Source organism: Chelonus insularis, unplaced genomic scaffold (assembly GCF_013357705.1).
Source record: "Chelonus insularis isolate UGA/USDA-ARS -01 unplaced genomic scaffold, ASM1335770v1 contig_57_pilon, whole genome shotgun sequence".
Lineage (NCBI taxonomy): Eukaryota > Metazoa > Arthropoda > Insecta > Hymenoptera > Braconidae > Chelonus > Chelonus insularis.
The window spans coordinates 563,101-586,076 of record NW_023276654.1 but is presented as its reverse complement, the minus strand read 5'-3'; the positions used below and the strand labels follow the sequence as shown (position 1 = coordinate 586,076).

Sequence of the window (22,976 nt, the reverse complement as noted above, 5' to 3'; positions counted from 1 at the left end):
CTGATATATTTTTTATTCAATATGCACTGATATTAAAGTTCCAAAAGCCTAGAATAACCATGAAAAATAAAACTTGTCGCAATAAACTCCAATTTGAAGTAAAAGATTATTTACAAAAATCCTCTACATGGTTTTTTTTTTCATCAGATAACAAAACTTATTCCCGTACTTTTATAAATACTACATATAAATAACGGTAATTTAGACTGAAATAAAAAATACAGATAAAATATACTTTATTCAATATTAGAAATATTTTCAATTTATTTATAAATTAGTAAAAATGTTTTTTTAACAGACATAAAGTATATAGAACAATTGTTAAATTATTTTTAACATCTTTCAAAGGATTATTACTGTGTGTCTACTACATGTTCTTTTATTCTTACTCAAATATGTTAAAAATTTTCACGCAGTGAATATTATTCAATAATTTAAATATAATTTGTAAGAGGTTTTTATGCATCCAATGTTAAAATGTGTGAAGAATATAAAATTTATATTTGAAATATCATAAATTCATATTTAAAGTTTCCAAATTTTTATACTGTTTTTTTCTCATAACTCAAAAAATATTGGTTTTAATTTTCAATATTTCGTTAAAAAAAATGTTTATGAATTGACACTCTCTCTTCATAAACACCTATATATTAAACGATAATAAGTCTTTTTCTTTATAAATAAAATATAAATTAATTTATTCTGTATATATTTCAACAACTTGGCATTTATACCTAATAATATTTAGCATTTTTCCGGTACATTTTAGTTTTTTTATGATGTTCTTCATTCTTTCGATTTGCATATTTCGAAAGAAAAAACCCTCTCATTACCAGATACCTATCAATGACTCTTAAAGTCACTTCTTGTGCATGAGACTCACAACCAACTTGAGGTAAATTTTGTTTTCCTACTTCTTCTAAAATGTTGTGCATAGTATCTATTTGCACTTCTGAAACTCCGATTACTCTGAAAACAGATTCTTTTCAAAGTTTTGTGAGGAGAAATAATTTTTGAGATAGATAAGTAAGACCACTATATAATTCTCGAAGTCTAATTAATTCGTTATACTCATCCCTACGTTCACTTTCAGTTGCTTATATAGTACCTTTGCAATCTTCACATTTTAATGCTTTAGCATCTTTCTTATGATGTACCCGGCTATAAACGCTTGAACTTCGTCACTTGTATGAACCACATTATAATCATGTTCATTAATATTATCTTCAGTTACATTTCTAACTTCATTTTCCGAATTGTTTTCAAGCAAATTATCAATACTATTAATCCATTCTTATCTCGGTCTCTCAGTAGCGTACAAAGAATCTGTTGTTTGTATCAATATTGAAAGAAGTTGTGGACCGGAAACGTTACAACCTTTTGGAGGACGTACCAAGAAGAAGCATGACATAAGTCTGAATACTTGGCCAAATAATTTTGGGTCGCATTATAGAAAAAAACCTCTGCAAGAAATCAATGAAAATCTATGATTTGTTTTGAATAATACTTTTTAAAACATACATATGATTATAAATCTCGAACTTTACATTTATATGAGCAACGTTTTAATTGTAAAACAACAATAATTATAAAAATAGTAATATTATGTATTACTGTTTTTACCTCCAAGGGATCTTGACTTAGGCGGGATGTCATAAGAAGTTAAAGTTGAAGTTGTCATGCAAATAATCCACTAAGTGTGGTGTTCCTTTTAATGTGACTTTAAAGCCCAGAATTGTGGTAGAAGATATTGGTATTTGGGGTACAGTTCCAATTAGAGGGCACGCCTGATTCCAAGTATTTACTTGTGTTTCCCATCGTTCCAAAAAAAAAAATTTCTTGATTGCCTAAAAAAATTGAAAATGCAAAAATTGAAAGTGATTGTATTTAATTTCAAAAAGTGTAATACACCTTTGTAAATATAATTTTTAAATTTATGAGTGACAGTTAAAAGCTGCTTTGAAGTTGCTAAAAGCAATAAAAGTATAAGAAATAGGAACGTTTTTTTTTAATTTTTTAATAAGGAAATCAATAGATACTTGATAATAATACCTGATGAAAGAAATATCATTTAAAAAAAAAAGTAAAAGAAAAACATCAACATGAATAAGGAAAAGATATAGTACATAGAATGTACATATTAGTTGAATATTAAATTTTTAGTAGTATGAAACAATAGAAATATATAGATCTAGTACTTGCAAGGAAATAATTGTATCTTTTCCTGGTCCATTCCATTTCATAATAAAATACATACAAATAAAACCAGACAGAATTCTCATACAATCTGAAAAACTAAAATTGTTCACATACTGTTTTCGGTAGTCAAAAAGTTGTGAATTGACTGCTCTCAGCCAGCTAATCTAAAGGAAAATTACATTAAACTGCTTTCAAATGTAGTACTTAATGAAGTTTTCGATTTTTTAGAGTCCAATGATTTCACGTTATACTCTAGAAAATGTTAAATAATGCAGTTAACTACAAATATCTTCTGTAGTTTTTTTTTTTAAAAAATACGTTAGTATTTCTTTAGATCGTGCTTTATTAGCTATACAATTAAAAAAGTATATATAATATTTTATATTATATATATTACAAATTTCAGAATAATCTGTTCCGAGCAAGACAGAGCACAGAATATATCTATCTATCTCCGTCTTATTTTTCAGAGAAGACTGCGAGTTCGAACAGCTAAGTACCTAATCTAAACGTTGATTTCTGAATTGATTATTGATGATTAAATTTAGGCCGTAAGACGGACGGCGGAGGTTATACAGAAATTTGTGCCTAATAAATTGTGTGCCACTTTGTGTGAGATACATTACTACCGTATCTACGCTCAATACCAAGATCTAGCGTTAGAGAGTAGAGACTAGAGACCCGCACTTAATCTCTAGTACCTAACCTCTTAGTACCTGTTCTGACTTGGAGGGGCCCAAGTCAGTTAGTCAGAAATATTAAAAAATTGTTAATGCCGGACTTGTCCACCGGCGCGTCAGTCAACTCACTGGACCAATCATCGGGAAGTATTTCCCTCATGGCCCAGCAGGCAACTCTACGGCCCTAGTGACGCCAACAAGCACGCGGTCGAGCACTTGGGGCGTCAGTTAGCTCCAGGCAAATCAAGCGGTCAACTCTGTAAAAAATTACAAAGTCAGTTAGCTCCAAGCAAATCACGCGGCCATCTCTGTATAAGTTTTCGCAGTCAAATCGTAGTTTTTTGCAGTCAGCTCACTCGTTGTACAATAAAGTACGGTCAAATAGACTCAGACAACTCTCACGAAGAAGCGTGAATCATCAAATCACTCTCATCAGTGCAAGTGGTCCAGTATATTCAGTTTGTAGTGTCTTTGGGCGCGAAGCTGAACTGGCGTCGACGCCATAGTGCCTCACGGACATTCACCTATACATCGCTCCCCCGAATAACTCTGGTGTATACTGTGAATGTTGCTATTCACTGTTTTTTGAGACTATGTCATTTGGTGAAAAAATAACCATTGGACAACTCATAAGTGTACAACCAATTATGGTACAGTCAACTCAACTAGATGTAGTGATTATTAAATTCTATTGAGTACGTTAAGTGTTATTGTTGAATAAAAACTATAAAACCCAAGCAATCCAGTGTTACTAAACTATATTTTTGAACCTTCTAGCATCCAACCTTTTGTTCTTATTCTGCTCTTAATTCATACAGTCCACTAGTTTTCAGTTTGCTCATTCGGCCGACTCGAAGTCAGAACAGTACCTAATCTAAAAGTGGAATCTTAAGTGGATTTCTGAATTTATTATTGATGATTTTTTTTTTAACTTTTTGTAAAGTTTGAACTTCGCAAATTCGAACTTTGCGAGTTCGAACAGCTGACGAGCAAGAACATCCCCTACCCTCTGTTACCAAGCCTGAAGCTTATGATATCTAAACGTAAATAAAGCAAATGAAAATATGCTAGCTCTGTAGTCAGAAGGTACGACAGTCATTTTACCGAACGGTGTTCGATTCAAATTGCGGCCAAATTTTTTTTTATTTGAATTGCATGTAATTGCAATTCTATCATGCCGAAAATGAGTTTTAAATTCCGATTTTTATATAAAATTATTTTTCAATTAACCGATGACAAATGAGAAAATATTTAAACACGGCCATTAACCTTTTTTTGTTCAAATACATTAATAATAGCCTTTTTTAACAACTTATTAACAATAAAAAATAGTTTAAACAATCCGCGGCGAGTTCCGGCACTTCGCGGGCAAGCTTTACCCCCGCGTTCTGTGCCCAAGCCTGCAGCTTATAATTTACAAGCATAAGGGCCTGATTATAAACAAGATAGCTCTGCGGTCAGGGCACGGGACTTCTATTTTGCCGAGTAGGGTTCGATCCCCGTACATACACACACACGCACATACGTACATACACAACCACAGACGTCCACTGGAAAACGATCGTATTCGACTCTGGGAACCTTAAGACGTGGAGATATGTGAAAATTCGGGATTCACAAAATCGGACCCATCCCTATAACTTCTCACTGGGAAGTAAATAATTATTTTATTTTAATAATTAAAACATGTTTGTTCTTTATTTTTTTATCCATTAAAATTTTACATAAATGTAATAATTGGTTGTTTATATTAGTTTTAAATAAATTTCCATTGTCTTTTAAAGACAACATTTTTTAAGAAAGGAAATTCATAGTAACTCGTTTCTCATTCTCAGCTTATTTTCAGAAAAACGAATTTTATTTCGTAATCAATTGGAAGAATAATTTAGTAAAATATATAAATTGATATATAAATATATGAAGTCACTTAAACGAAAAAAACAAAAAAAAAATTGCCATGACTAGGATCGAACCCTGCCCGTCAAAATAGAAGTCCAGCGTTCTGACCACAGAGCTATTGTGTTTATAATCTGCATATTTATGCGTATAAAGTTTAAGCTGCAGGCTTGGGCATGGAGAGTGGGGTTGAAGATTGCCCGCAAAATGCCGAAATTCGCCTCGGATTGTTTCAATTGCTTCTAAATATTTTTAAAAATCCTATTCATTTCTGGAATAGCAATAAAATGTCTAAAAATGGTCGAAAAATACAAATGCGTAAAGTTGACGAAAAAAAAAAAGATTTTCATCACACAGTAAAAAATCGAAAACATTAATTTTGTCTTAACAATTCTAACGGGGAAATGTTCAGAAAACGATTCTGGACATTCTATAATTTTTTCAAATTTTTAAAACCAAAATAAAAAGAAAAATTGGCTATAACTGGGATCGAACCCGAATTGGTAACATAAAAGCCTGGTGTTCTAACCACACAGCTAACACATTATTTCTGACATCATGTTTATGTTTATAAGTTTGTATAATGCAGGCTTGAGTACGAAGGGTAGGGATAGAGCTTGCCGGCGAAGTGCCGGAACTCTCCGCAAATTGTTTAAACTGCTGCTAAATATTTTGAAATTATTTAAAAAAAATGATACATTTATATAGCTGTAGTATAGAAGATTAATGGCCCTGTTTAAATCTCTCCTCACTCAGCGTCTATTAATTAAAAGAATTATTTTAAAAAAACCTTAAATTCTTATTAAGAATCGATTTTGGATTATTAAAATTATAATTACATTCAATTTCACTAAAAAAAGAATTGGCGATGACCGGGATTAAATCCTGTTCGGCAAAATAAATGTCTGGTGCTCCAACCACAAAGCCAGCATGCTTCCAATCAAAGCTTCATGTTTATTCATTTTAAACTGCATGCTTGGATACGCAGATTTGGACACATTAACATTAACATTTATACTTACATTAACGTTAACATTTATACTTGATAGAAATGATAATGATGGATTGATATGTGTATTTTAACTCATTTTCAGGTATTATATCACCTAATTTTCAATGAGTATCATTATTTTGCTGTTATCTGTTGGACTTCTTCGAACTAATTTCCAATAATAATCATCCCAAATCGTAGTTTTTTAATTTAATCGCCTAAAATAATTTTTTCTATGCTTAAAAATGTTACAAGAATTGCGCTAGACAACATTTTGGAGCTGAAATTAGGGAGCCAGAGAAACGACTGATTCTCCCTATCCAAATACATGGGATCGGAATATTTCTAATTTCTTCGCCAATTTACAATTACTACAATTATTATTAGTACAATTATTCTAAACATTCGATATTCATATTTTTCAAAAGATCTCGAAATTGCTTCTAAATATTTTTAAAAATCCTATTTATTTCTGGAATAGCAATAAAATGTCCAAAAATGGTCGAAAAATACAAATGCGTTATAGAATGTCCAGAATCGTTTTCTGAACATTTCCCCGTTAGAATTGTTAAGACAAAATTAATGTTTTCGATTTTTTACTGTGTGATGAAAATCTTTTTTTTTTTCGTCAACTTTACGCATTTGTATTTTTCGACCATTTTTAGACATTTTATTGCTATTCCAGAAATGAATAGGATTTTTAAAAATATTTAGAAGCAATTGAAACAATCCGAGGCGAATTTCGGCATTTTGCGGGCAATCTTCAACCCCACTCTCCATGCCCAAGCCTGCAGCTTAAACTTTATACGCATAAATATGCAGATTATAAACACAATAGCTCTGTGGTCAGAACGCTGGACTTCTATTTTGACGGGCAGGGTTCGATCCTAGTCATGGCAATTTTTTTTTTGTTTTTTTCGTTTAAGTGACTTCATATATTTATATATCAATTTATATATTTTACTAAATTATTCTTCCAATTGATTACGAAATAAAATTCGTTTTTCTGAAAATAAGCTGAGAATGAGAAACGAGTTACTATGAATTTCCTTTCTTAAAAAATGTTGTCTTTAAAAGACAATGGAAATTTATTTAAAACTAATATAAACAACCAATTATTACATTTATGTAAAATTTTAATGGATAAAAAAATAAAGAACAAACATGTTTTAATTATTAAAATAAAATAATTATTTACTTCCCAGTGAGAAGTTATAGGGATGGGTCCGATTTTGTGAATCCCGAATTTTCACATATCTCCACGTCTTAAGGTTCCCAGAGTCGAATACGATCGTTTTCCAGTGGACGTCTGTGGTTGTGTATGTACGTATGTGAGTGTGTACTTATGTGCGTTCGAAATTATTTTTCGCCTCGATTATCTCGAGATCAAAAAATGTTATCGATGTGGGACCAATTGCATTCGACGCGTAATTATGTAACTTAGATTAGATTAGATTTTCAGCAAAATTGGTCTAGCCCTTTTTTTTGCAGAACCAAAAAACTAGCAAAAATGGAAAATGACCTGATTTTTTCAATTTATGAATTATACCATTTTTTAGACAAAATTTCAAGATCATTGCAGAAATATGAATATTGAATGATTGGAATACTTGTATGGATATATGATGACAATATTTCATCGAAAAAAAAAAATTTAAAAAACAATATCAGCAATGAAAGAATTTTAAACTCGTGTCAGGATTGAGAAAACAGCATTAAAGACGCTATCATAGTCCATAATAATTGTCAATAATATGGAATTGTGTTCATAACAATTGAACATTGTTACTAACAAGTGATTATTGATTATAGTAATATTTAAATAATAAATTTTAAATTGTTATAAACAATAAAAATAGGGACCCTTTCTATATATAGGTTCGGTTGGTAACATTTTTTTAGTAAAAGAAAAAATTATGCGTTAAAAGTACTCATATATATAGAAAGGGTCCCTATTTTCATTGTTTATAACAATTTAAAACTTATTATGTAATATTACTATGATTAATAATCATTTGTTATTAAGAATGTTCAATCGTTATGAACACAATTTCTTATTATTAACAATAGTCATTGACTATTTTATTATCCTCAATGCTATTTTCTCCATCCCAACACAAGTTTAAAATTTCTTTATTGCTGATTTCGTTTTTTAAAAATTTTTCTTCTATGAAATACTGTCATCATATTCCTGTACAATTATTCTAAACATTTGATATTCATATTTTTCAAAAGATCTCGAAATTCCGTCTAAAAAATGGTATAATTTATAATTGCAGAATTTAAGTAGTTCACTATTTTTTCAGTTTTTTGATTCTGCATAAAAAATGACTGGACCAATTTTGCTGAAAATCTAATCAGTTCTAAGTTACGTAATTACGCGTCGAATGCAGTTGGTCCCACGTCGATATCATTTTTTGTTCTCGAGATAATCGAGGCGAAAAATAATTCCGAACGCACGTACGAACATACGAACATACGCACATACATACGCTTCATTTCGTTTAGGACGGCAAATAATTTCTGAAGTAATATGCAAACTTTCTCTATTTCGACTGCTAGTAGGCGATTATCTCGATTGATTAATCGTCATCAGATGCATTTCCTATCAGAGTTATCGGTCTGTATTCGATGCTCGTGTTTTCATTGAGATACATGTGTCTTATTTATGTTACTTTATTACATAATAAATAATGAGTACTATTTAAAAAAAAAAAAGAAAAATTCTAAATAGATTTTCGAAAAAAATTTTCACTGGGTGGACCACCAGTATCAGTTTCCTTACCGGTACTGTTTAATTCAGATTTAGTTTCATTTCCTTTTAAACTTGTTGATAATTTTCGTCTATCTTTACTACACCACTTTCAATCTGAATAAGCTTTAACATGAGCTCTTTTTACTTCTAATGCTAAATCATAATAATTTTGATTTTTTTTTAACTCTCAGTTGTAGTGAGACAAATATTGATAAATAAAATAAAATAACATCAAAATTTTCAATACAATGTTGGCAAGATTTATTATCAAAATAATTCATCTAAATACTCCATACAAAATAATACAATCTTGATTCGATTGCTAGTCAGATGATAAATCCTGGATCTCAGGAATATTGTCACCTTACGTTTATCCACGCTTTATATTTACAAGATATAGAAAAATAAATCCAGGTTGGACACTGGATTCCGCGACATAAATTTGAGTCACGATATGTATTTATAGATTATATCAAAATTAAAATCTTTATGATTCGCAATCGCTATTATTATTGATCATTAGATCACTCAATTAAGATTAATATGGATACCGAAAGCGACCTAGATTTGAGGCTTTACGTTCCTTCCTAGCAAAATATTCTTAAATATCTGTATGTTGCCATCTAATGACTATTAGACTAACGACAGTTTGTTAGTTAACGACGATTGCTTAACGATTAGATTGTTTATAGCAACGAGGGGAGAGTTTGTTTATCTCCACTTTTTGACTGAGACTTGAGTTGACCGTACGGATTCTTTCATTTTAATTAATTGCTGTCAATCTTTAATAAACGTTTTTCTTTATTTATTAATTTTCCAAATTTGTAATTTGTTCTTATTTTACATTATATATAAAATCTCCTACCGTATTTATCTGCCTTTTGGTTATCTTTTATGTTAACCCTTTTACTTGATGAATTGTGACCATGAGCCGGGGCCGGTGATCCCATAAAAGAAATAAAGAGGATGCCCAAGCTTGCACTTCCTCCAACACGTGATTTCTCGGAGTCAAAAATGTTGGTTCCTTTTTGGAGCAGAGCGACAGTAGGGAGAGAGTCAGTGTGCCTTGTTCGGCGTCGCAGGACGAAGAGAGAGAAGATAGTGTCATAATAGCTTGACCGTGGGTCAAGCGACACCTAGGAATATTTAGAAATCTGGGAAACGTCTCCTAGATCTTTACGCGGGAGCCGTTCAAGCATCATTAATTAGCGCAAGGGTTACCTTTGAGCACTACACAGTGTATACCACCATTCACCAAGAATCTTTGAAACAGTTCGATTGTCTTGATGAGAGTGTCTATGATGTACAACTGCTCGATGGCTTTGAAAATATCATGAATGCATACATAGGATGTCTTATACGATGTTTAGGCTGTAAAAATGAAAATAATGATGTAATGAATTTTTTTAAACTTACAGTGACATCGATTTCACGAAACTTCGGAATTGACTTACTTTTAATGGACTTTGAGGTTTTTTAGTATGTAAAAAACTGAGAGATTGACTATGATGTCTATTTGAATCATTATCTACTTCAGCAGGAGTAATTGGTTTAGTACGATCAAAAACATCACCATCTTCTTTCTCAGCCGGAGTTATTGGATCTGGTACAAGACACGTAAGTTGTTGCTCTTCACCCGAATTTCCAATACTAAGTGGTATAAGTGGAACACTAAGAGGCGGACTTCATGCTGATGGTGGTGGACTTTCTTCAGGCTAGTCTGACACTACGGTTGTCTAGTGGGAAAAAGCTGCTATGAAATTTCGGGGTTAATCATTATGAAATGTGGTTAGTAGCGTAGAGTAGAAATAGCAATTTAATCATAGATTTTTTATTCAAATTAAAGATGAAGATGATAGACAGTAAACAGGAAACACTGCTATACATCTGAGAAATATCGAGCTTTTTTCGTTACTTTATCGCCAAAAATGATAAAATATCTTTTATTTATTACATTTTAATCCTAAAAATACCAATTGCAAATGTTAAATTTGAAAACAATTAGAAAATTAAGTATGGAGAATCATGTAAAATCCCACAATTGACATTGAAAAATTTCTATGAAATTGAGAAAATTCAGTTATATGAATTCTTTTGTAGTATCCAAGTAACAATACAGAAGTTATTTTCAATCAATAACAAAGAATCGCAAGCCAATATATCTCGCTCAATAAAAAAAGTTTCAGATACATTGTTATTTACAAATATTGAAAAATATAACTCATCATTGAGACAAAACAGTGGAAAAGACTCAATATCATTGAACTAATAAAAATTAAAAAATTATATGTTAATTATAAAAGTGTATCAATAAATAGATTATCAATTAAAATGTTATTATGATGAGTAATCATCCCATTTGAGTAGATGTTAAATCGCTAAAAAAAGAATGATTAGTACAAAAGGAAGTCAAGTGTTCAGCAACAGTATAATGTGCACAGTAATTATTAAAACATTATATCAAAAAATATCTTAGATTATTAAATGAACTATATCATAGGTATAGTAAAATCTGCAATAAGCATTTATCACATTGATTGTACATATCAAAGATGAGATTCAAACCTTTTTTCCAATTGCATACTGCATTACTGTGTAATAGTGGAGGGTGAGACGGGTATCCAGAAGATACTTTGTGCCATCTGTGGAATTTTTTCTATTTAGATTCATCATAGTGCCTTGCCAATACTTGTCATCTTCACTACTTAGTGCAGGTAATGGTACATCAGTTCCACTTTTTTGTTCCATGCTTCTTAACTATATAATTATGGAAAACCTAATAACAGCAAGAAAAATATAATCATATAAATTTCTAATGTACTTGATTAAAATGAGTTTAAGTAACATATTTAATGTATTACACATTTTCTATACCTAATTTTAAAAATTGTACAATTGAATTAGACTGAGCTGTTAGAGAATGTTTCCATTTGGTTCCAGGCGAAATAAGCGAAGTTGGATGATGAGCTGTGCTGGGTGTAGGCATGAAAATATTATCTTCATTGAAACCCATAAGTGGCACTGGTGATTGATTGGTACAAGGAGCTATAGAATATTGGGCAGTAGGCGATGAAAATTCTGGTGTTGCAGAACAAGATGAGCCTAATAATACAAGCATGGTGATTTATCTGAATTTCTTGAAGTTGCTCCACCACCACCATGAAAATTCGCATTTGTAGGTTCACGAAAACCTAAACTTCAATGACATGAACCACAATGTTAACGTGCTTATTGAGCATTCTTCCTCACTACAAAAGTCTTCGCCATTATTTACCGTCCAATTTTTTCCTAATTCCATTGAGCGTAGCAACTATATCAACTTTTTTCATCAGCTTCCGTCATTAATATAATTCATGAAAATTAGTTCACAAATTTGCCAATACGTCTCAGAAGGGTTAGAATCAACTGTTAATAATTTAGCAAGTGATTTACTGTTGTTGCAGTGAAGTAGTTTCGCTCGACCATCATTGCAGTATTGATTGTGTTTGTCAATACTGTGCGAATTGAACATAATAAATGATGTATTTTTGTTACCATCAAAAAAAATTTTGAAGCCGATAGTTTTGTTCAAACCGATGAATAGGTATCCGTTATTTATTGTTGTTTCTTTTAATTCTCTTGAAACACAGCTATCAATAGCTGCAATGATGTTGTTGAGTACGAATCTGTCATTCCATTTTCCATACCCAATGTCGTGGATAGTAATAACGACTTCATAATGACCAAAGAATATTGGCTGGAGTTCTTCAACATTAAGGAAACTGGTATCAATGGACGTCTCGCGTTGTCTTAGACATTGAAAATAGCATTTGTCGCCTTCTATCAAAATTTCGTCTAATATTTCAGGTGATATAGCTGTATAATTATTTCCATACGACGAAAGCTGGCACAATGCATACGCACATATACTTGTGTACTGTGTGTTTCTATTATTATGCGAAAATATCTTTTTACTTCGTTGATGAAAATTAGCAAACTGTAATAGATATGCACCTTCAATGTTGATGGCATATTTTATAGAATCCGAAGATGCTTTTTGATGTGATGAATATGCTGGTTGTATTGCTGACGATCTTTCTTCTATAGATGTGCGAATGATGTTCGAGAAAATATCTTCTAATATGTCAAGACGGAAGTTGTCCATGTCATTCTAGGTGAAATTAAAATTCTCTCCATGACTTAATTTTAAGGCATACGCACATATAAAAACCTCACAATCATGTCCATTGCGTTGTTGGAGCACATCCTAGTTCATTAGGAAATATCAATTACATCACAATTAGAGAACAGATAATAGAGAATTTCAAATAATAATAAATATGACTTTTTGTACATACTTTTTTTTGATATATTTTTCATTTCGATTTATCTAATGGGCTTCCTTTTTTGCTTCCATGCTTCTTAACTATATAATAAAGGCCGAGTTCCTTTGCAAATTTATCAACCTAAGCAAAAAAAAAATAGATTGTCAAAAAAGAAAATGCATAAAAGTCGATATGAATAATGATTTTTCAAAAATTAACGAAGAAATACCTTTCTCCTCCATCTTTTGATTCTTTTATAGTCTCTATTACAGAAAGCCGCAAAGAAGAACGTGTTGAAAATATGTATATCCATTGTAAACCATTTTTTTATGAGCTGGAAATACACATTTATTATCTGTAAATAAATATTAGTTATTAATTCCAATATCATGATCACGATGCCATAAATAATTTTATCTGAATATCTGCGTACCTCATCAGTCAATGATGCATCACTGCATATAGTCAAAAGGCTGTATGTTGAAACCCGTTTATTGACAGAGGTTCTATGTATCAGGCCTTGGTATTGCTCCAACATTGTCTATGAAAGAACATAACATTACTATTACTAGTAGACTGTTTGAAATCTCATTTTATGTAAATAATAATCAATATATTTATCTCGAAGAGGTAGACGCAGTGTCTTGGTCTCTCTCAATGATGGTTTTCACTACGTTGACTGATTCAATAACCATGCTAACAGTTTTGACGAATCATGTATCGCGCCAATATCTTCTTCAGTGTCCTAAAAGAATAGATAATATCATCTTTTAGCTTCAATATCGTCTCAGGTATTTCAATAAACATATCGACAAAATCTGTGAGTTACTATATTCGGGTCATCAAAAGATAGCTTCCGGGAAACCTTTCTTAAGGAATTTACTGTATTATACCACATTCGTGGTGTCACATTAATGGCTTCTTTCCAGGTTGTCTGGACTGATGCTTCGGAGAAATCACCGTCTTTACCGATTGTCTTATCAAATTTATTTTTTGCAATGCCTTATACCATCTTTATGGGGTTATAGAAGCAATGGTAAGGGGGTAAAAACAAAATTTGATGAGGTATATTATATTTTCCTATGATTTTGGCCAACACATAAGTCTTTGTTTCCCTGTCCTGAGAAGGACATTTTATTTGAGTACCTCGCCTTATAGGGCATAACTCTAGGAATGGCTCTACTTCTAGTAACGGCGTTACTTGGGACGTAATATTTGCGCGCCTTTAGAAAGGCACGAGGATACACGCATCTAGCCCAAGGCCTTGCAACATACCACTACGTGTCCAACCTCAATTGACCGGAAGCACCCGGTTCCTACATGTCGTTTTTCAACTTTGCAGCACCGGATGCGGGCTTGGATTTTAGTCTCTCGTAGTACCAGTTTTATCCGCTTTGGTCGGTGGCCCCAGTTGTTTATGGTGTGAGGGAAGCACGATTATATCGTCGATAGCTGAAAGAAATGTTTAGTGTTAGGTGTTCCCTAAGATATGTAAAAGTTTTATTATTATTGGAGATTATTAAGTGAAGTAAAGTGAAATGGAAAATAATATCCCTATCCGTTTGATCTACAGGTTACAGGTGTTCTGCGAAGATTGCAGACGTGCAACCGTTGCCTCGGTGTTCCGACAACGCCCAGGTGTAAATCAATAAAGTTCACGAGCTATGTTTTACGGCGCTGGTAATGACCTACTTCTTCTACGGGGCGGAGGATTCTGTGTGTTGGGCATTGCTGCCCCCGTTCGCGCTACCCTCCTCTTTTCTCTCACCCCCTTGCGGATTCTTCTGATCTCCTCGAACAATTTCTTTTCCGCACACGCCTTGACAAATTGTTCGAGTGCCTTACATGTGTCCTTTGTTTGGACGAATTTTGGCGCTATTTCAGGCCATGTTAGGCTGAGGTCAACGTTCGTTTCCGAACGTATGACCGATAAGAGATCCCTACGTTTGTCCCTATATGCAGGACAGTGCAGCTGGAAGTGCTCTACTGTGTCGTCGTCTCCCCTATTGCAATTAGGGCAAGTTTGGTGTGTTTCGATGGCATATTGTGCACGGTGTGCACGAAATATTCCATGTCCTGTGAATATTGGTGTCATCAGGTTGTTCAGGCGTATCCAATTACTATCAAGCCTATCTGCTATGTTTGAAAAGAATTGGTATGTTTTGCAACCCATCTCGGACGCATCCCATTTTGCCTGCCATATTTTAAGTGTTTGTAACCTGAGGTTCATTATCGGCGTCGACGATTCTTCTGACGTACTGTCATTCAGAGAAATCCGAACATTGTTGTATGTAACTGCTTAGTCAATACGAAGTGTATTTCGCGCATTGAGAACAACGATCGCTATGCGTATAGGCGGGACACCTACCGCCACACAGAAACCGTCGCTTGGGGTAGATAGGCGAGCGTGCGCGACAACTGCTAAGACGCCCCTCTGTCTGGCCGCAAGCGTCAGCCAATCTTTAGCGTTACATAAATCGCTCCATGCCGGGGACGCATAAGCGACCACCGGCAGGAAGCACCCCCTATATATGGTTAGACAGGTGTGATAAGCAAGTCCCCAACGCATCCTCGAAAGTCGTCTTATTTTGTGGAATAACTTTTCCGCTTGCGGCAGTCGTTTATGAATATGCATGGAGATGTTAAGGTCTCTGCCGAACCAGACTCCCAGGTACCGAACCACCTCTGGGCACTTGATCCTGCTACCCTTTACAGTGATTCTCGGCGGTTTACATTCGTGCCTATCTTTCTTCCGTCTGAGGTGTGGTTTATATTCTTGGTAGTTGGGATTGTTTTCATCCCTGTAATTCCTCTTGCCTCTAAGTTTAATTGCTCTTTTTATGAAGATTGCCTCTGTTTTAGTTTCTTATAACTCTAGCTTGACATTCTTGCACCAAGTGAGTTTTGTGTCAACGACTGCCTGTCCTTTGGCTTTAAGGGTATCTCTAGAATTGCCATCTATAATGATAATTAAATCGTCCGCGTACGCTGCTTAGCGTTTTTCACGTTCGGATTGATCAAGTGTTTTTACAGATCATCGAACATGATGTTCCAGCATAGTGGGCTAAGCACAGAGCCCTGAAGGCATCCAGGCGTGGCTAGTCCAAGCTGGATTCCGATAGCCATGTGATCTGACCCCTGAACCCACTCTCTTCCGACTGAACATTTGCTAAGGAATTGTGACAGTCCGTTAGTCACTACAGTCACGCCTATGTACGACTCTCCTCTTGAGAAGCTGTATGTGGGACCTTCTTCGATTTTGTTGAGAACTTCCAGACTAAATTCAGTAGGGAAATTTGCAAGCTTTTCCCTCTGGTATCGAAGTCTAATGACCACAGAGGATATCAGGCATTCACATCCATACAGATGAAACTTGCTTGCCTTTAAGAGCCGTCAAGACTTTTCGTAGGTGTGAACCTCGATTGGATCCTTGAACTGGAAGTAATGTAAAATAGCGTAAAATAAATAACCAAGCCCTTCAATGAGAGCACACGTACAGTGTGCAATACTAAGTTCGTCGATATAGAGCATCTTAAGAAGAAGATTAACTACGACAATAACCAATTAGGGTTTTTCCCATTTATGGGTTTTTGCGGCCACAAGGGGTCTTGGCCAACGCATAATCCTTGCTTTCTCCCTCCGAAAGACGAAAATTGAGTACCTCGCCTACTAGGGCATAACTCTGGGAAATTATAACTCTACTCTCTTCGCGATGACGTTTCCCGAGACGCGTATACCTGCACCTTGAAACAGGCACAAGGATACACGTAACAAGCCCGAGGCCTTTCAACATACCTCTACGAGTTCGACCTCAATTGGCCAGTTGTACCTAGTCCTATATTTCATATTTTAACTTTGCAGCCCTAGGCACAGGGCTTGGAATTTGGCCTCCCGTAGTACCAACTTTATCCGCTTTGGTCGGCGGTCAAAATGGGTACGACGAACTATAATCTGCCCCCGTGTTACGCGACACATCTTAAAGGACAGAAACATCCATGTAAACCCGGGGGGCCCGTGGCCAACTCATAAATGAGAGCTTCCTTGTGGGCTTCACATAAAGCGTGTAATTGTTTATTATTCTCTTGTCGATTAAATGGAATATGCCGTACATCGAGCCATTCTTTGACTTAAGATTTCCGCCAATGACTTGCAGGTTGGCGGTTTCTCTGGAATAATAATACAAATGTTACTCCATTTCTTATTGACAATATCACATCATTGTATGTAGTTATTTTATGTACTGTGACACTGTGGTATGACGCATTGTCCATAATTATTTGTGATGGTTTCATCAAATTAGGTAAGAGGTTATTTGCAAACCAAGCCTAAAATATACTATTGTTCATTTGGCCATGTTAATCGTCACCAAGAATAGATTTGGCATTAGTGGCCTAAATGAACGATGCGTTGGGCACAAATTCATCCTGATCAACTGCATGACAAATGATGTATAGCTGTCCAGTTGCAGTTTTCCGACGTGAATAACTACGGTGATCACTGTCTTGCCAACTACATGTTGTATTGGTCCCGTTCTTGAAGGTCTAAATTTCATCTTGGAAAACATTAGATAATTTCTTTGACGGGTCTTTTTCCATATAATTTTGGACGTACGCTGCCAGAAACTTTTTTCGTTTAACAACAATACTCTATTCTTCAATGAGAAATTCGGAACCATTTTTTTTCTTATACGAAAATTAAATATCTTTCAGAACCTCTCTAAAAGTTACTGCGTGTCCGTAAAAATCTATCTTTAAGTCTGTACAAAGTTAATAGAAAAGATTACAAAGAAAGTTCTTAGACATATCCCCATTAGAAATACTTTGAAATTAATCAATAATGATCGAACTTACTGTTGCACGAGCTCATAAAATTGTTTTTATCCATTGTTCAATCAAAAAATCACATAAGTGTGCGTAAGAAATTGTAGATCAAATATTTGATCAAAATATTAATAAATATTTGATAGTATAAATCTTATTCAGAATTTTCCTTCAAGTGTTTGGAGTATCCCATGAAAACTGCCATCATCGAATGAATGCGAATCTTTGCGCCATGTACACGTCTCGACTGACTCTGCAAAACTAAATTCTTATTTTTGAATAATTATTTAAAAAAATTTTGAAACACCAATAAAGTTTGAAATCAAATGGAGTGTTATATCATCTATAAAATTAAGTCTTTTTTTTCTTTACTTTCGATGAATTGTATAAGAGAATACTTTTCCGAATTTTCTTGAAATAATTTAAAATGTAATTTTGTAGATGAAAATTTACGATAAATTTTTTTTGCAGTCAATTTTTATTTCATGTGAAGAAGTAGCTAGTTGAAAAAAATGTCATAAGACGTCGCCCAATTTTTAAGAATTATATCCAGAAATCTTTTATCAATAGCAAACATTACAAAAAATGTCATAAGACGTGGCCCAATTAAAAACCTACGATATTGCGGAATTGCCGTGGTAACTCAACTTTACACGAAAGATCAATAGATAACAATTAATTTTTTTTAAAAATTCATTTTATTTCGTCAGTAACTTCAGTTTAATCGGATCTCGTTCTTACAGTACAACACCTTAAATTTTTCGTGATGATCTCGAGTTCAATTACTTATAACAAATTCTAGAGGTTTTAATTATAGACGGTTGTTCAAATTTATTTATCATTTATAGAAATGATAACAACAAGGCAAGTTGATTTTAGATAAGTTGAACGATGTCGAAGTGATACCAATCTTTTCACACTGCAAATCCAAGTCTGTGATTCTTGTAGACACTTTTAACACGCGAAGCTTCTCCAATGTTAAATACCGTAAACAAACTATAGATTTTTCACACACTATGAAATGTGTAAAAAGTGTCTGCAACACTGTAAATCTCAGATTTCTAAAATGTATTGTTTGAATGCGGATAAGTGTGTTAAATATGACGTCACCCATTTGATTAACATTGTAGTCACTTTTTACGCAGATCTAAGTGTGTTTGACTGGTATAAACAGTTATGAATTAAAAGAACTGATGGACGGAAATTAGAAACCATTCATTTCTTCAGCCAAGTAATAGAATCTGTTATCTATTGTAAATAATCGATGTGGCATGATTGCGTTACATAAGAATCGATTGATTTAGTGAAGATTTTAATAAGAATTTCGAGGTTTCAATGTCCTAATTCTAGATACGTAATACTTTGTGATAACATAAGAGAAAAAGTAATAAATTTGTGTGTATAAATGGAAACAGTAAAAATTCGAATTTTAATGTAAGATTTGAGAGACGCTTATTTAGAGCGATTACAATCGTAATTAATAACTTGTTCGATTACACTTATTATGAGTCAGGGATTGTAATTGATTAATATTATTTCTCAAGTCTAAATTTAAATCATCCCCTCATAATAGGACACTGTCTAAAAAATGTCTTACAAAGTTTTTCCATATTCTATACCCAAAAACATCTAATGGTTGAATTTGTCCAGTAGCCCCTTTAGGAATAATCATCATCTCAAGTTCTTCATTCGATAGTTTGGCAAACGTGTCAGCTTTAGAACAATCTTCAGTCCACAAATCGCTCAAAAGTAGACTATTTTCTCCAACATTAGGAAAGAATACATTCTTCAACCAGATATTAAAGTGTTTTAAAAAAATTAGTATGTAAACTTGCAGAATATATCATATAATATAATATTTAAATTGAATTTTCCCTTAATTACTTACTAATTGCACGTGGAGAACCATATGGTGATCTGGGGTCCACATCCATTCCGCTAAGGACACAACTTCTGCGCATCGACAGTTTATCACCAATTCTAAAACGGCATTACAGAACTTGGAAGCAGGATAGTAATATTCCAGTAAGTACATGTACTAGCTTCAATAAAATATTACTTAAAAAATATAAATTGTAGAATATGAACATTTTCCTTATATAGAGTCATCACCATTTTGTGCTATGCATATTCATATTACAATTATAACTCAAATTTTATAGCTAGATATATAAAAATTTATGAGACTTTTATATTTCTTTTGTTTCTAATTCTGTTAATATTCATTTCATCAAGTATTTTCATCCATAATTACAGATTCCATTAAAGACAATACAGAAATGGACCAAAAAAACAAAGAATGATTGCCAAGAAAGTTCAAATGATCATCAAGTACCGATACCATCATGTCATCAGCCTATTGATTTATCAGATGATCATGATGCTAGCATTAGCAGTTCATTAGCTTCTAGTGATAATGAAAATATAAATAGCTGCTCATCAGATTCTATTCACGACGATAATGAAGATGAAGATGATATAGATGAAAATGTTTGTTCTCATGACTTTGATTATGAAATTGATGAAAATCCTGATGATGAAGAAAATATAGTTGAACGAGTAAAACATGAACAAATAAGTACTGATGAAATTGTACTTGATCTTTTAGAATTATTTATGGATTGTAAGTATACAAAAGAATGTTTAAAACGTATGCCATCAATAATGTTGAAAGTTCTTCCTCAAGATACAGATGTACCAAGATCCGTTTATAAATTGTTTAAGTACGTTTATGATCGTACTATATATTCAGGTACTATATAAATTAATAAAAATTCATTGATACATTTTACTTACTTACATAATCATTAATTTCCCAGTAGGAAGTTATAGTAATGGGTCCGATTTCGCGAAGCCCTGATTATTTTCCTCAGTGTAATATATTTCAACATACTAAATCAATCAATTTTACATATCATTGTTTTAAACATGTACACTAAATAATAGTTATATTAAAATACACTTCTTTTATGTTAGTGTTTTTTGATTTATTTATTATTGTTATAATCATTCGTATTAATAATGTATTCAATACACATTAAAAAGTGATTTTAATGTATAACACAATTTTCGTGTTGAAAATACACAAAAAAATGTACTTCTTTCATTTATTTTTCATTAAACGAAGATTTTGTTACTATTGTGTTGTTTATAACTTATTGATATTTTTATTGTGTTAAATCCAAATTTGTGTCAATACTTTAATTTAACACAAACAATAAATGTTAAATTAACACAGGGTTGTGTTGCTCATTTAACACAAAAATTTTAACTACTACATTTTTTCACACAAAACACAAAATTTTTTACTATGTATGGATCCTGAGCTAGAGTGCAGCAAAACTTAAAAAAAGAGTAAAGGGAATTGGATTTTTATCGGACATGCATACCATAAAAAATCAGTTGCAATTAAAAAAGGAAAATTAATCACGTAATATAATATAAAAGTTAATATCAAGTAGTTAGTGCATTATAGAAGTGTTGTTACTTGATTATATGTATATAACCTATTTTATAAACAATGAATAATTAATATGACCAATAGTATCAATGACTATGGGACAGCATTTTTTTTGAATAGGTATCTAGTGTGTATCAGGGATCAAGATAAAAAAAAGAAATGTTCAGCAACAGAATACTTCACTGAAGTAAAATTCCACGTACAGAAGGTACAGCATAACCATAATCCAGATCCTGTATTATTAGATAAGAAAAATGCATATCAACGAATAAAGAAATTGTGTGCAATTAGAAATATGAAAACCAAAGATATTTATACCACAGCGATAACAATAGAGTAGATATCATATTTTATGTTCAACATACTTGGGCAACAAAAATCGAGATCGAATGCAATTTAATCAAATTCATGGTACAAAATTTTTAGATTTGCTAAACTTTCAATACTTTGTTTGATGAGATCTGATTTTGTTCGCCTCGAGTAATAAAACATTTTAAAATATGAAATCTTATTTATTATAGCATGAAAACTGTTATAGGAATAGTTAAATTGCGCCAGAAATACCTTACGCAAAAGTTCGTAGAACCATCAATTTGATGAAGGAAAAGAGCCATGGTAAATTGCAATTGGAAAAGACGAAAATCAAAGGTGTAGATAAGACATCATTTTTATCATTTGCCAAATTATTAAAATCAAAAGAAAGTACAGAGCAACTACAATATGGGCAGCTATTGGAATACAGCATACAATCTGATTATGATAACATTTTAATAATATCTAAAAATGAAAAAAGAACTACTATCAACGTCTACTCAGTTCGATAATTTTTAAATTACCAACAATAGTATGTCTAAAATGTTAATATATTTTTTTTTTTTTACTAAGAGGTATTGAAATAGCTCAGTCGAGCTTTTGTTGGTTGGGAAGGGGGGTGAATATGCTCGGAAATCGGACTTTTTAGGATCAGAAATTATTGTTTGACTGAGCTGGATCAGGATATGTATAGTGACGTAAGGATCTGATCGTACCAGGGATTGAAGTGATATATTCCAACTGGAGAAGGCACGTGACCTTGAGAGAATATATTATTTTAAGACTGCAAATGTATATGTGTAATTCTCACCTACCTTTCAAAGATTTTCGAAACGCAGCCCCGATGAAATGAAGACGAGGTGGAGTAAGAATATCGAATCATATAGGAAGAGTGTAATATTTGAGAGTATGGGTTCGGTGACCCTCGACCCGACGTGAGATTTGAATACACAAATTGAGTTTCTCTCCTTTTGGAATTAGAGTCGTATCCTTGGGGATTCCTGGATCTCTGGAAATTGCATGCAAACGTACGCGGAGTACGTTTAATATCGACTAGATGAGGTCCCTGATGACTCTATATCTACTTTCGTGAATTTTATTTGTTTATAACGTTTATTATTAACGTTTTTTCACTATTTATAACAATTACAGGCTGTTATAAACAAACTATAGTGGCGAAAGTACATATAAAATTAATCATTTACTGAAAAAAAAATTTTTTTTTAAACTGATATTTAACTTGTTTTTTTGCAGTTAAATACGCGAGATCTATTTTTATTATTCAACCAATATTAAACCGATTTTTAACCAATATTTAACTGTGATCTACGTCCAGATATATAAAAAATATGTTAGTTATATAACTTGTGTTATTCAGTTAAATACCTAACATTTAACCGGGATTTAACCGTGAATATTCAGTTAAATATGCGAGTTATTTTACTGCTCTTTCACCGTTTTTTAACCGAGGAAAAACGGTTGAATTTTGGTTCGATGATTTATCCGGAATTTAACTGGTTTTTTCCAGCTCATAGAAACCGCGAGAGTCTATTAGGTAT

General features: G+C 32.8%; 1 protein-coding gene and 1 long non-coding RNA gene across 3 annotated transcripts in view; one reads left to right on the top strand and one right to left on the bottom strand.

Annotated features, from left to right (window-relative positions):
• The window catches only part of LOC118070375 (uncharacterized), a 97,895-nt gene that overhangs the window by 45,343 nt on the left and 29,576 nt on the right, over nt 1-22,976 (top strand). The gene's annotated exons all lie outside the window — the stretch shown is intronic.
• LOC118070389 (uncharacterized) lies at nt 11,093-13,394 on the bottom strand. Of its 2 annotated transcripts, XR_004690776.1 has the most exons (6): nt 13,259-13,394; nt 13,055-13,180; nt 12,859-12,966; nt 12,208-12,767; nt 11,396-11,926; nt 11,093-11,297 (listed from the first exon to the last, which is right to left on the bottom strand). It is a non-coding gene; the product is annotated as an uncharacterized lncRNA (long non-coding RNA). The 2 variants fall into 2 exon arrangements; XR_004690775.1 differs by having other exon boundaries at nt 11,396-12,767.